Raw genomic sequence first — 9,096 nt, 5'->3', positions numbered from 1 at the left:
CCTTCCCGTGGGCAGCCCTGGACGCTGGGTTTCCGCTGCACAACCGCCTCCCCGGCGAGGGGCCCCCGCGGCGGCCGGACAGCTCCCCGAGGGGCGGCCGCGGGCTGGGCACCCCCGCGGCTCGCGGTCCCTCTCCCCGAGGCCCGCCAGCCGCGGGGCGCTGGGAGGAGAGGCGGGGCGGAGGGAGGTGGCGGTGTAGGGGTGGGGGGGAGCGGGAGGTGCATCCTGGGAAATCCAGCAACATGGGGCGCAGCGGCCGCCACAGCCGCCGCCGCAGCCGCCGCCTCCGCGGCGAGTCCTGGCCGCGAGAGCCGCCGCTTCCTTTACGCCCAGCTGCGGCCTGGCCCTCGCGCGCGCGCGCGCGTGGCGCGGCGCGGCGCTGCGGCCCGAGTGCCCCCCGCCACGCACTGGCCCGACCCGCCCTCCGCCCAGCCCGCGCGCCGGGGCCATGTGAGGGGGCAGCTCCCTCGGTCGCCGCCTCCTCCTCCTCTTCCTCCCCCCGCCCCCTCCCTCCCCTCCCCTCCCCTCCCCTCCCGCCCCCCTCGCTCGGGGCCCTGGAGGAGCCCCCGCTGCAGCCCGCCCTCCCCTGAGCAACCCCCACGATGGACAGGAACTACGCGACCTCCGGCTTCGCCGAGCCGCCGCCGCCGCCCGCGCCCCCCGTCGCCCCCGCCAGCGCCGCCGCGCCACCCCCCGCCCCTGCCTGGGCCTACGAACCCCGCGCGGCCGCGGCCAGCAGCAGCGGCAGCGGCGGCGGCGGCGGCGGCGGCGGCAGCAGCGGCAGCGGCAGCGGCAGCGGCGACGGCAGCAGCGGCAGCAACCCCAGCCTCAAGCCCAGGTAGCGAGGGTGGGCGGCGGGGTCGTGCAGCGCCGGGCAAGGCCGGGGATGCATTTGGGGCCTTCGCCCCTCGTTGCAGGCGCAGCCCCGGGGTCCGGGCGGGGCGGGGGAAGCCCGCCACTCGGCCCCCCTCCCACGCCTTCGCCCCCACCCCCCCCCCCCAGTCCCGGCTGGAGAGGAGGCTGAGGACTCCCCACGGGGGCGTGGGGGAGAGAGGGGCGCCCGGGGCAGGATTCGCGCTTGGGGCTGGCGCCCGAGAGAGACGCCCCGGCTGCAGGCAGGCAGGCAGGGCCGGGCGGGAGAGTCGTGGCTCTTTTTCCCGTCACCTTCTCCCGGGTCCCGGGCTCTTCTCACATGGTGAAGTTTGGGTTCGTGGCTGCTGAACTCGGCGGATCCCGGAGACTCTCAGGAATGACTCCGGGCGGGGAGGTGGTGGGCTCCCCCATCCCACCCCACCCCACACCCCGCAAGGAGTCCGGGGCTGTGACATTCCATTGTAAGGAACCTCGGTGGCCGACAATGTGGTCTGGGGTGGGAGGCTGGGGGCCCGGCGGCGCAGGGGAGGGGAAGCGGGAGAGGGAGAGGCGCCGAGCCGGGTCCCCTTGGCACTGGGGGGAGGGTGGGAGGGAGACCCGGGATGGCCGGGCTGCAGGAGAAGTCCCGGGGCGCGCGGCCCGGGAGGGCGCCTGGTGGGGGCGCGAAGGCAGCGCCGAGGCTGGCTGACATATGTTTGCAGTGGCCGGGCCAGAAGCTGTTTCTCCTCCACGCGTTCAAAGTTATTCAGGGGTTTCCTCCCCTTTCCCCAGCAATAGGAAGTGAGGAAATCTCTTCGCCTTCTGTGTCTTGGGGGGAGGTGGACTGAAGAGTGGAGGAGCCACCGGAGAGATGAGGATGGGGGTGGGGTAGGGGTGGGAGTAGGGGGCGTTGGGGGAAAGCTGCGAGGGCCGTTAAAGGTTTGCAGAACCGGTGCCTGCTTCTCCGGCCTCGGCTTCATTCTCCAGCCCCGGGTTCATTGTGGAGCGCCGAGGTTCAAGAGTTCATCTTTTGCTCTCGCCTGACCGAGGGAATTTAAAATGTTGACTCTCGCTCCATCTGGGAGCTCGCGGGAAACGTGTGCTAGTGGCCCACTGAGAAACGGTTCCTTTGAGTGATGGCTGGAAGGCGTGGTCTGGTTGGGGACGGTTCGGGAGCGGGGTGTTTCAAAGCCACCTCCGGCGAACAATGCAGGATCTGGTAGGTGCAGGCTCTGATTGCGAGGGGACCCGGGGAATCCTGGGTTGCTAATGACTTCATCCCCAGCTCCCCGCAAGCAAGCTCCGCGGTAGTGTGATCGCATCAGATTTCTTCTTATTGTCACTACAGAAGTGAACTTTCATATATTTTTTCCTTGCATATTATTACAGCGTACTAGGTTTGCCTCTTTGTTTTTTTTTGTTTGTTTTTTGTTTTAGGAAAAGTTCCACGTTCATGATTTGGAGACGGTGTGGGAAGGGTAGCTGGCCTTTGTCTTTACGCAGCACCTTGGGGGTGATTGTGAAAGAATGAGGAAAAATTGGGTTCCAAAAAAGGGAAATAAGGCTTCTTAGAACATTTTAGGTGCTTTTCTAAAAAAAACCTAGGATTTAAGAAAAAAATGAAGAATGTGATAGATCAGTATGGAGATCATTAAATGCTGAAGGCATTTAGAAATAGTCTGAACTTTCTATTATATACAATAAAGGCATTTTTAGAAGTTTTATGAAATATGTTGGGTACTTTTCCCGTTAATTTTTCTTTCCTTGGTAATTTGACTATCATTCAGTAATTTTTGCATTGAATATGATAGTTTACGAATTAAGAGTACTTTCTCTTCAGTGAAGCAATGATAGGTATTTGTGCTACTTTTTTTGTATGTGTTTCAAGTAAAAAATGTTTATTAGGTAAACTCAAACTAAAATGCTACCTAGTTATTTCTATTATTTCTTTTAGCAGAATACTTCTGAGGCAAGAAACTAAAATCCACTTGTCATATTTTCCAAATGTTATTTATCAAAGTAACAAAGAATGACTTCCAAACACATTTGAAAACAGTAAGTAGATTCATTTAGAACACATAATCTAAAAGAGATTTATTTATTTGTTTGTTGGAAGTTATTGATTCTTACGTTCATCCGCCCTACACCTTTTTGAAAAATATTTTAGGGGTGGGGTCAGCTAAATTATACCATGTAAAATTCAGGCTTCCCCCTCCCCCACCAACTTGCTTTGTTAACATTTTGTGTTGGGATCAGGCCATCTGTACAGGGCTTCACACATTTCTTAATTGTACCACATTTTATTCCTCAAACTGTGCAGTATCTTCAATTTCAGATAGAAAATATAGAAATTGAAATACGCTCTGCAAATCTCTTACTATGTTTTCAGATGCTTATTTATAATTTTACAATATTGAGAATGCTTTTTCAGAATACAGGCATCAGTTGAATGTTTTTGTTTGCCTGGTGGCAGTTTCTTCTTGAGGTGCAAATGAGTACTAGTCCTGATTGTGATATGGATACTTATTCATAAAGAATTAGCCTGTCTGTCACATTGTTTCCAGTAGCCTATTCAGAAACTCACAGAAATGACACTCAGTTTCTTTGTTACTGACATGGGATCTAACATCCCACTTTACTGCTTTGCTTTGCTTAATCCTGAACTGCCAAATGGTCAGGAATTGAAGGGAAATAAGCATGGTAGACATTACTTTTTTGGGGTATAACAGCTCCATCAGGTGCCAGGTATTTCTATTGTTTTAGCAATTGAAAAAGGTAACAGGGAAACCCTCAGCATTTTTACCTCAGTTAAGGCTTGTATTTCGACTAAGTAGAATATTTCTACTAAGATTATGCTTTGAAATTCAGGAGTAAGAATTGGTCTTATAAATCTCTTTATTTGTGCTCTACTCAAATGAGCATATCTTTGTTTCCAGTCATGCATTGGAAAATACTTTTCTTGGAACTCTTTTAGACAATCTGAATGCCTCTGCCTGTACTTGGAAATAAGACTATCATCAGGAAACTGCAGATTGGCTTTATCTGATATTTATATCTTGTGCAGAACAGGAGATAGGCTGCTTCATCATGGTGATGTTAGATGATACTTTCATAGTTGAATATGTACTAGAAATTGACTAAATGAATGTATTTTACAAGACAATATAATGCTTGCTTTTAGCTTTTCAAAAAAAACACTTGAAAAAGTCTGGTGGTGTGGTTTATTTTTTCCCCCATCAGTTTTTAGAATTTCCTAATATTGGGGCCAGAGTGATAGTACAGTGGGTAGGGTGTTTACCTTGTACGCAGCTAACCCAGGTTCGATTCCCAGCATCCCATATGGGCTCCCAAGCACAACCAGCAGTAATTCCTGAGTGCAGAGCCAGGAATAACCCCTGAACATTGCCAAGTGTGACCCAAAAAGACCCCCCCCAAAAAAAGAATTTCCTAATGTTTAGCTCTTTCTGTTACAGTATGAATGTGTAATGAATATGATTGTTACCACTCCCCACAGTGACCAGCTTCTATATGAAAGATTATCAGTAAGTTTTAAATGGAGAGTTTTCTTCTGGACTCTGAAAGATGTTGTAAGATGACAATTTATAAGAAACTCCAAATAAATGACAGTTTATAAGGATCTCCAAAGAAATTATTGAAAGGTCATTTTAAACCAACTGTTCAGAAATTAATTCCCGTGGAAACAATATTGTAATAGTTATTTATTGAGCAACTAATTTGTACTTGCTAGCTTGTTATAGGTAGTACAATTCTTTTTTTTGCGGGGGACAACACTCAGCAGTGCTCAGGGCTTACTCTGTACTCAGGGTTCACTCCTGGCAGTGCTCAGGGTACTGCACAGGGTACCGGGGATTGAACCTCAGTTTGCTGTGTGCAAGACGAGCACCCTATCCCTTATTATCACTCCATCCTCCCCCCTTTTTTTCTTTTAGTTTGAGTTACACACTCAAGGACTAATTTCAGCTTGTCGCTTGGGTATTGCTCCCAGCAGTGTTTAAGGGACAGTACAGTGCCATAAATTAAACCTAAGCATGCACCTAGCCCTTTTAGCGAATCCAAATCTGCCAAATCTGCCACACTCTGGCTCCAATCCCAATCCAAATCTGCCACACTCTGGCTCCAATACAGCCATTTATAAAAATTCTCACTACAATCCTTTGATGTAGTAGTTATTGTTGTATTTTTTTTTCATTCTTTTTTTCTTTTTGGAATAGGTTGATTGGAAAGTAGAAGGGTAAAAGAAGGAAACTCCCCCAACCCAGAGGGACTTAGTATAGGACTAAATTCCTATCTGCTTTTTTGAAGAGTACTATACAGTAGCCACATGGGTAGTAAGTAGCGGAACTGGGATTTATATGTGGCCAGAAGTCCACATTTTTAACTATATACCCCACTGCTTTAAGGTAAAATAGTTTAGTGCTCTAATATATCTGAATTATGAGTTAAAAGGAACCTTTGTTGGCTGACCTAAAACCTAACCATTGTTAGATTCTTATTTCAGTGTTCTTTGTTATTATTATTATTTTTTTTTTTACTTTTTGGGTAACAGGGGTTACTCTTGGCTCTGCATTCAGGAATTACTCCTGGCAGTGCTCAGGGGACCAGCTGTGCTATCACTCCAGCCCCACTGTTAATTTCTAATTGGAGCATACTTCCTTACACGTCATAGCTCTTTTCCTCCTCAGTCTCTGGTTCACTGCTTTTACCCTGTTCTTCACTAGTTCTCCCTCTTCTGATCTTGTTTCCTCAGGTAGGGATTAATATTTTTTGTTCATTGTGTGCTCTGTCCTAACTAAGTGTATTACTTCTGTGCCCAAGACTTTAAATATCCTTCTCTGGAGATGTTCGTGTATGTATGCTTGAAGTCTAAATCTCTTTCGAGCACCTCATCACATACCCAGCTTTTTCCTTTAGCTTTTACTTGAATATATAAAGGGCATTTAGCAATAAGCTTTATGTTTCCTCCTCTGCCCACCTCTGCTTCTCTAATGAAGCCCTTCTTAGTAAGTTAGAGCACTATCCACCTGGGTACTCAAGTCAGAATCTGGGAATGTGTGTTTAGTCACTAAGCCTTGATGCTATTATCTCTCTCTCTCTCTCTCTCTCTCTCTCTCTCTCTCTCTCTCTCTGCAACTCCCAGTAGTGTTCAGGGATCATTTCTGGTGCTTCAGGGGACCATATGTGGTGCCTGGGATCAAATCCAAATCTGCCACACATAAGGCAACTGCCCTGTTGGCTATACTGTCTCTTTGGCTCCCTATTGTTCTCTTCTAAATGTATCTTAAAGCTGACTACACATACCTGTTTCCATTCCTCCATGTTAATCAAAGCCATCTTTACTTTTCACTTGAATAACTTTAGTAGCTTCCTAAGTCATCTTGAACATTTTTTGTAGGGGGTAGTGCTTTTTGGGTCACACCCGGCAATGCTCAGGGGTTACTCTTGGCTGTGCACTCAGGAATTACTCTTGTCCATGCTCAGTGGACCATATGGGATGCCAGGGATTGAACCTGTTCGGCTGCGTGCAAGGCAAGCGCCCTGCCCGCTGTACTAGTGCTTCAGCCCTATTGATCTTTTCTTTCCTCCTTCAACTCATCCTTTTCGTAGTTTCCAGGATGACTTTTTAAAACAAAAAATTAGCTTCTCCCCATCAACTCCACAAAGAGATTGTATATGACTTTCAAACATAATTTATCCAAAACATGATTATCAATCGAAGTTATAACCTGTTCTCCCTTAATCTTACCCACCTCAAAAAATGATACACCATTAATTTCATAGCTTAGACCCAAAGGCTGAGTGATCTACAATTCTTTTTCTGTTTTTTGTTTTTTGGCCCATACCGGGCTGTGCTTAGACTTACTCCTGGCTTTGTGCTCAGAGATCACTCCTGTGGGGGCTTAGGGGACTCTCTGGGGATTAAACTTGGGTTGGCTATGTGCAAGGCAAGTGCCTTACCTGCTGTGCTATTGCTCTGGCTCCTACAATTCTTTTTTCCCCTCCCATCCTAATCAGCAAGTCTTGTTGGTTTGATTTCCATATTCATGCATGCACTATTTCAGTTGCTTCCTTTCTTTCCTATTGCTTTTGTTTATTTGGAAGCCACACCTGGTACTGCTCAATAGCTAGTCCTGGATCAGTGTTGAGAAGACTGTTCAGTGTCAGAGATTGAACCTAGACCTCCTGCATACAAAGCGTGTGCGCAATCCATTGAATGTCTCTCTGACACTGAGCTAATGTTAATGTTGCATAAATGGAATAAGAGATTAATTAGCAGCGTCTTTCAAGTTTAAAGAAGGAGGAAGCAGAATCGACTAGACCAGTTTAGGACTCATCCTCAAACAGATAACAGCATCACAGTATACTTCCATCAGAGTATTGATGAAAGCAGTCTCGGTCCCAGTGTGAAGTTATAGGAGGGAGACTATAGAAACACTCTACCACAGTAGATTATTAATCTAGTAATTCCTCATATTAGTCATTATTGGGTACAGTTCAATAGAATAAATTCTCCAGATGGCAACCTTAAGTAAAACAATGTCTCTTGAAAGCTGATCCCTGAATATTATTCATGTCCGGTGGAGGCCAGGATTTTTGTTTCATCAGTGTTGAAAACAGTATTGGAAGAAATGATGTTATTTGAAGACCTGTTTTACTTCTTAGATTTTAGAAAGCCTTTGCTGACAGGTCAGAGAGTTTATTCTCTACAGCTAAGTAGAGGAGCTGTATAAGGTTTTTGAGAAGTAAAATGATGATTGGAGCCTAAAAAAGGTATTTGATAAGATTAATTTGGCAGTGAAATGACAAATGGATAAGAACTGCTAGAGATTGAAAAAAAGATACCTATGAGAAACAATTCATGAGACCAGACAGGAGGGAGGTTGTATTGGATTTTCTGCAGAAACAGAACAAATAGGAGGGGAGCAGAAAAGTATGATATTATGGGAAATTAGCTCAGGCCATTATGTCACTAAGAAGTCCCTGCAGACCCAGGGAAGCTGGTAGTGTGATTCAGTCTCTATCCTAAGGCCCAAGAACCAAAGCCCAGGATATAAACACAGGTCTGAGGATATGAGAAGATGAAATGTTCCAGCTCAACTCTGAAGTGAGGCAAACGCCTACCTTTTGTTGTATTAATACCTTCGATGCATTGAACCATGCTCACCCCACATAGGGGAGAGCAATCTAATTTTCTGAATCTATCCAAGTGCTAATCTCATCCAGAACACCCAGAAATTATGATTAATTTTGGTAGCCCATGACTTGTCAGTTGACACAAAACTAACCTCCTTAGTACATCCTTGTCAGCTTTTCACCCATGAGCGCTTCCTTAAACCTTACATAATCTCTAAATAAAGTCAATGATGGTTTTATTTTTTTGTTTCTAACATGATGTGTCTATCCCACACTTGGCATATCTTTTTCCCAGGAGAGGAGATAAAATCCTTGAGTAATATTTTCTCCTTGATATCCCATGACTTAAATACTATGAATGCAAGATCAGCAACACTTGAGTACTAAGATATAAAAATTAGCTCATCTTACATTTCATGATAAGGGAATAAGGGAGAAAAGGTGGAAACTCTTCAGTTCAATGGGTTAGGATTTCCTGCTGTAGCATTTCTCCGTTTGGACCTTGGATCTCTAAGATAGCAGAACATGAATGTTTCTGGGAGGAACAGAGTAGTAGTACAGTGGATAAAGCATTTACCTTGCATGTGGCCAACCCAGGTTTATTCCTCAGCACCCATATGGTCCCTGAAGTCCTCCAGGAGTGATCCCTGGAGAGCCAGGAATAAGCCAGGTATGGCCCAAAAACACACAAAAGTTTCTGGGACAGGAAACAAAAATTTGCTAGTGGTTCATAAAAGATGTTAGTAATGGTATTGCTCCCATCCCATTCCTTGTTTATCGGCTCTTTGAATCTTGACTCTCAGAGAAGCTTTATCGGGCATTGGCATCCAGCTGGTGCTTTAACAGTTTTCAAAAGGTCATTCCACTGTTTTATTAAGTCAGCTGCTTCACCTTGGTGTCAAATATGACAGACCAGTGAATTCCATAAGCATATTTTACTTATTTTATAAGAAGCGTTGCTGTGTAGAATACCATGATTGCAGATAAAGTGTTGACAATCTCTCACTCCACAGATGGTAGTTTTGGCAAAGTCACTGTTCATAGGAAAGGCAAATCCATATTCATGTTAAGTATCTATTCAATAGGAACAAG

The 9,096-nt window shown here is 46.4% G+C and overlaps 1 protein-coding gene across 1 annotated transcript in view; it reads left to right on the top strand.

Annotated features, from left to right (window-relative positions):
- Positions 1-612: 612 nt before the first annotated feature.
- Positions 613-9,096, top strand: part of QSER1 (glutamine and serine rich 1) — a 72,203-nt gene continuing 63,719 nt past the window's right edge. Inside the window, exon 1 of the mRNA XM_056135885.1 lies at positions 613-838. The gene's annotated coding sequence lies outside the window, so the exon portion shown is untranslated. The remainder of the gene's footprint in view (positions 839-9,096) is intronic.

Source organism: Sorex fumeus, unplaced genomic scaffold (genome assembly GCF_029834395.1).
Source record: "Sorex fumeus unplaced genomic scaffold, SorFum_2.1 ptg000007l, whole genome shotgun sequence".
Classification (NCBI taxonomy): Eukaryota; Metazoa; Chordata; class Mammalia; order Eulipotyphla; family Soricidae; genus Sorex; species Sorex fumeus.
Note: the sequence above shows the minus strand (reverse complement) of the source record. Positions and strands in the feature narration are given on the sequence as shown.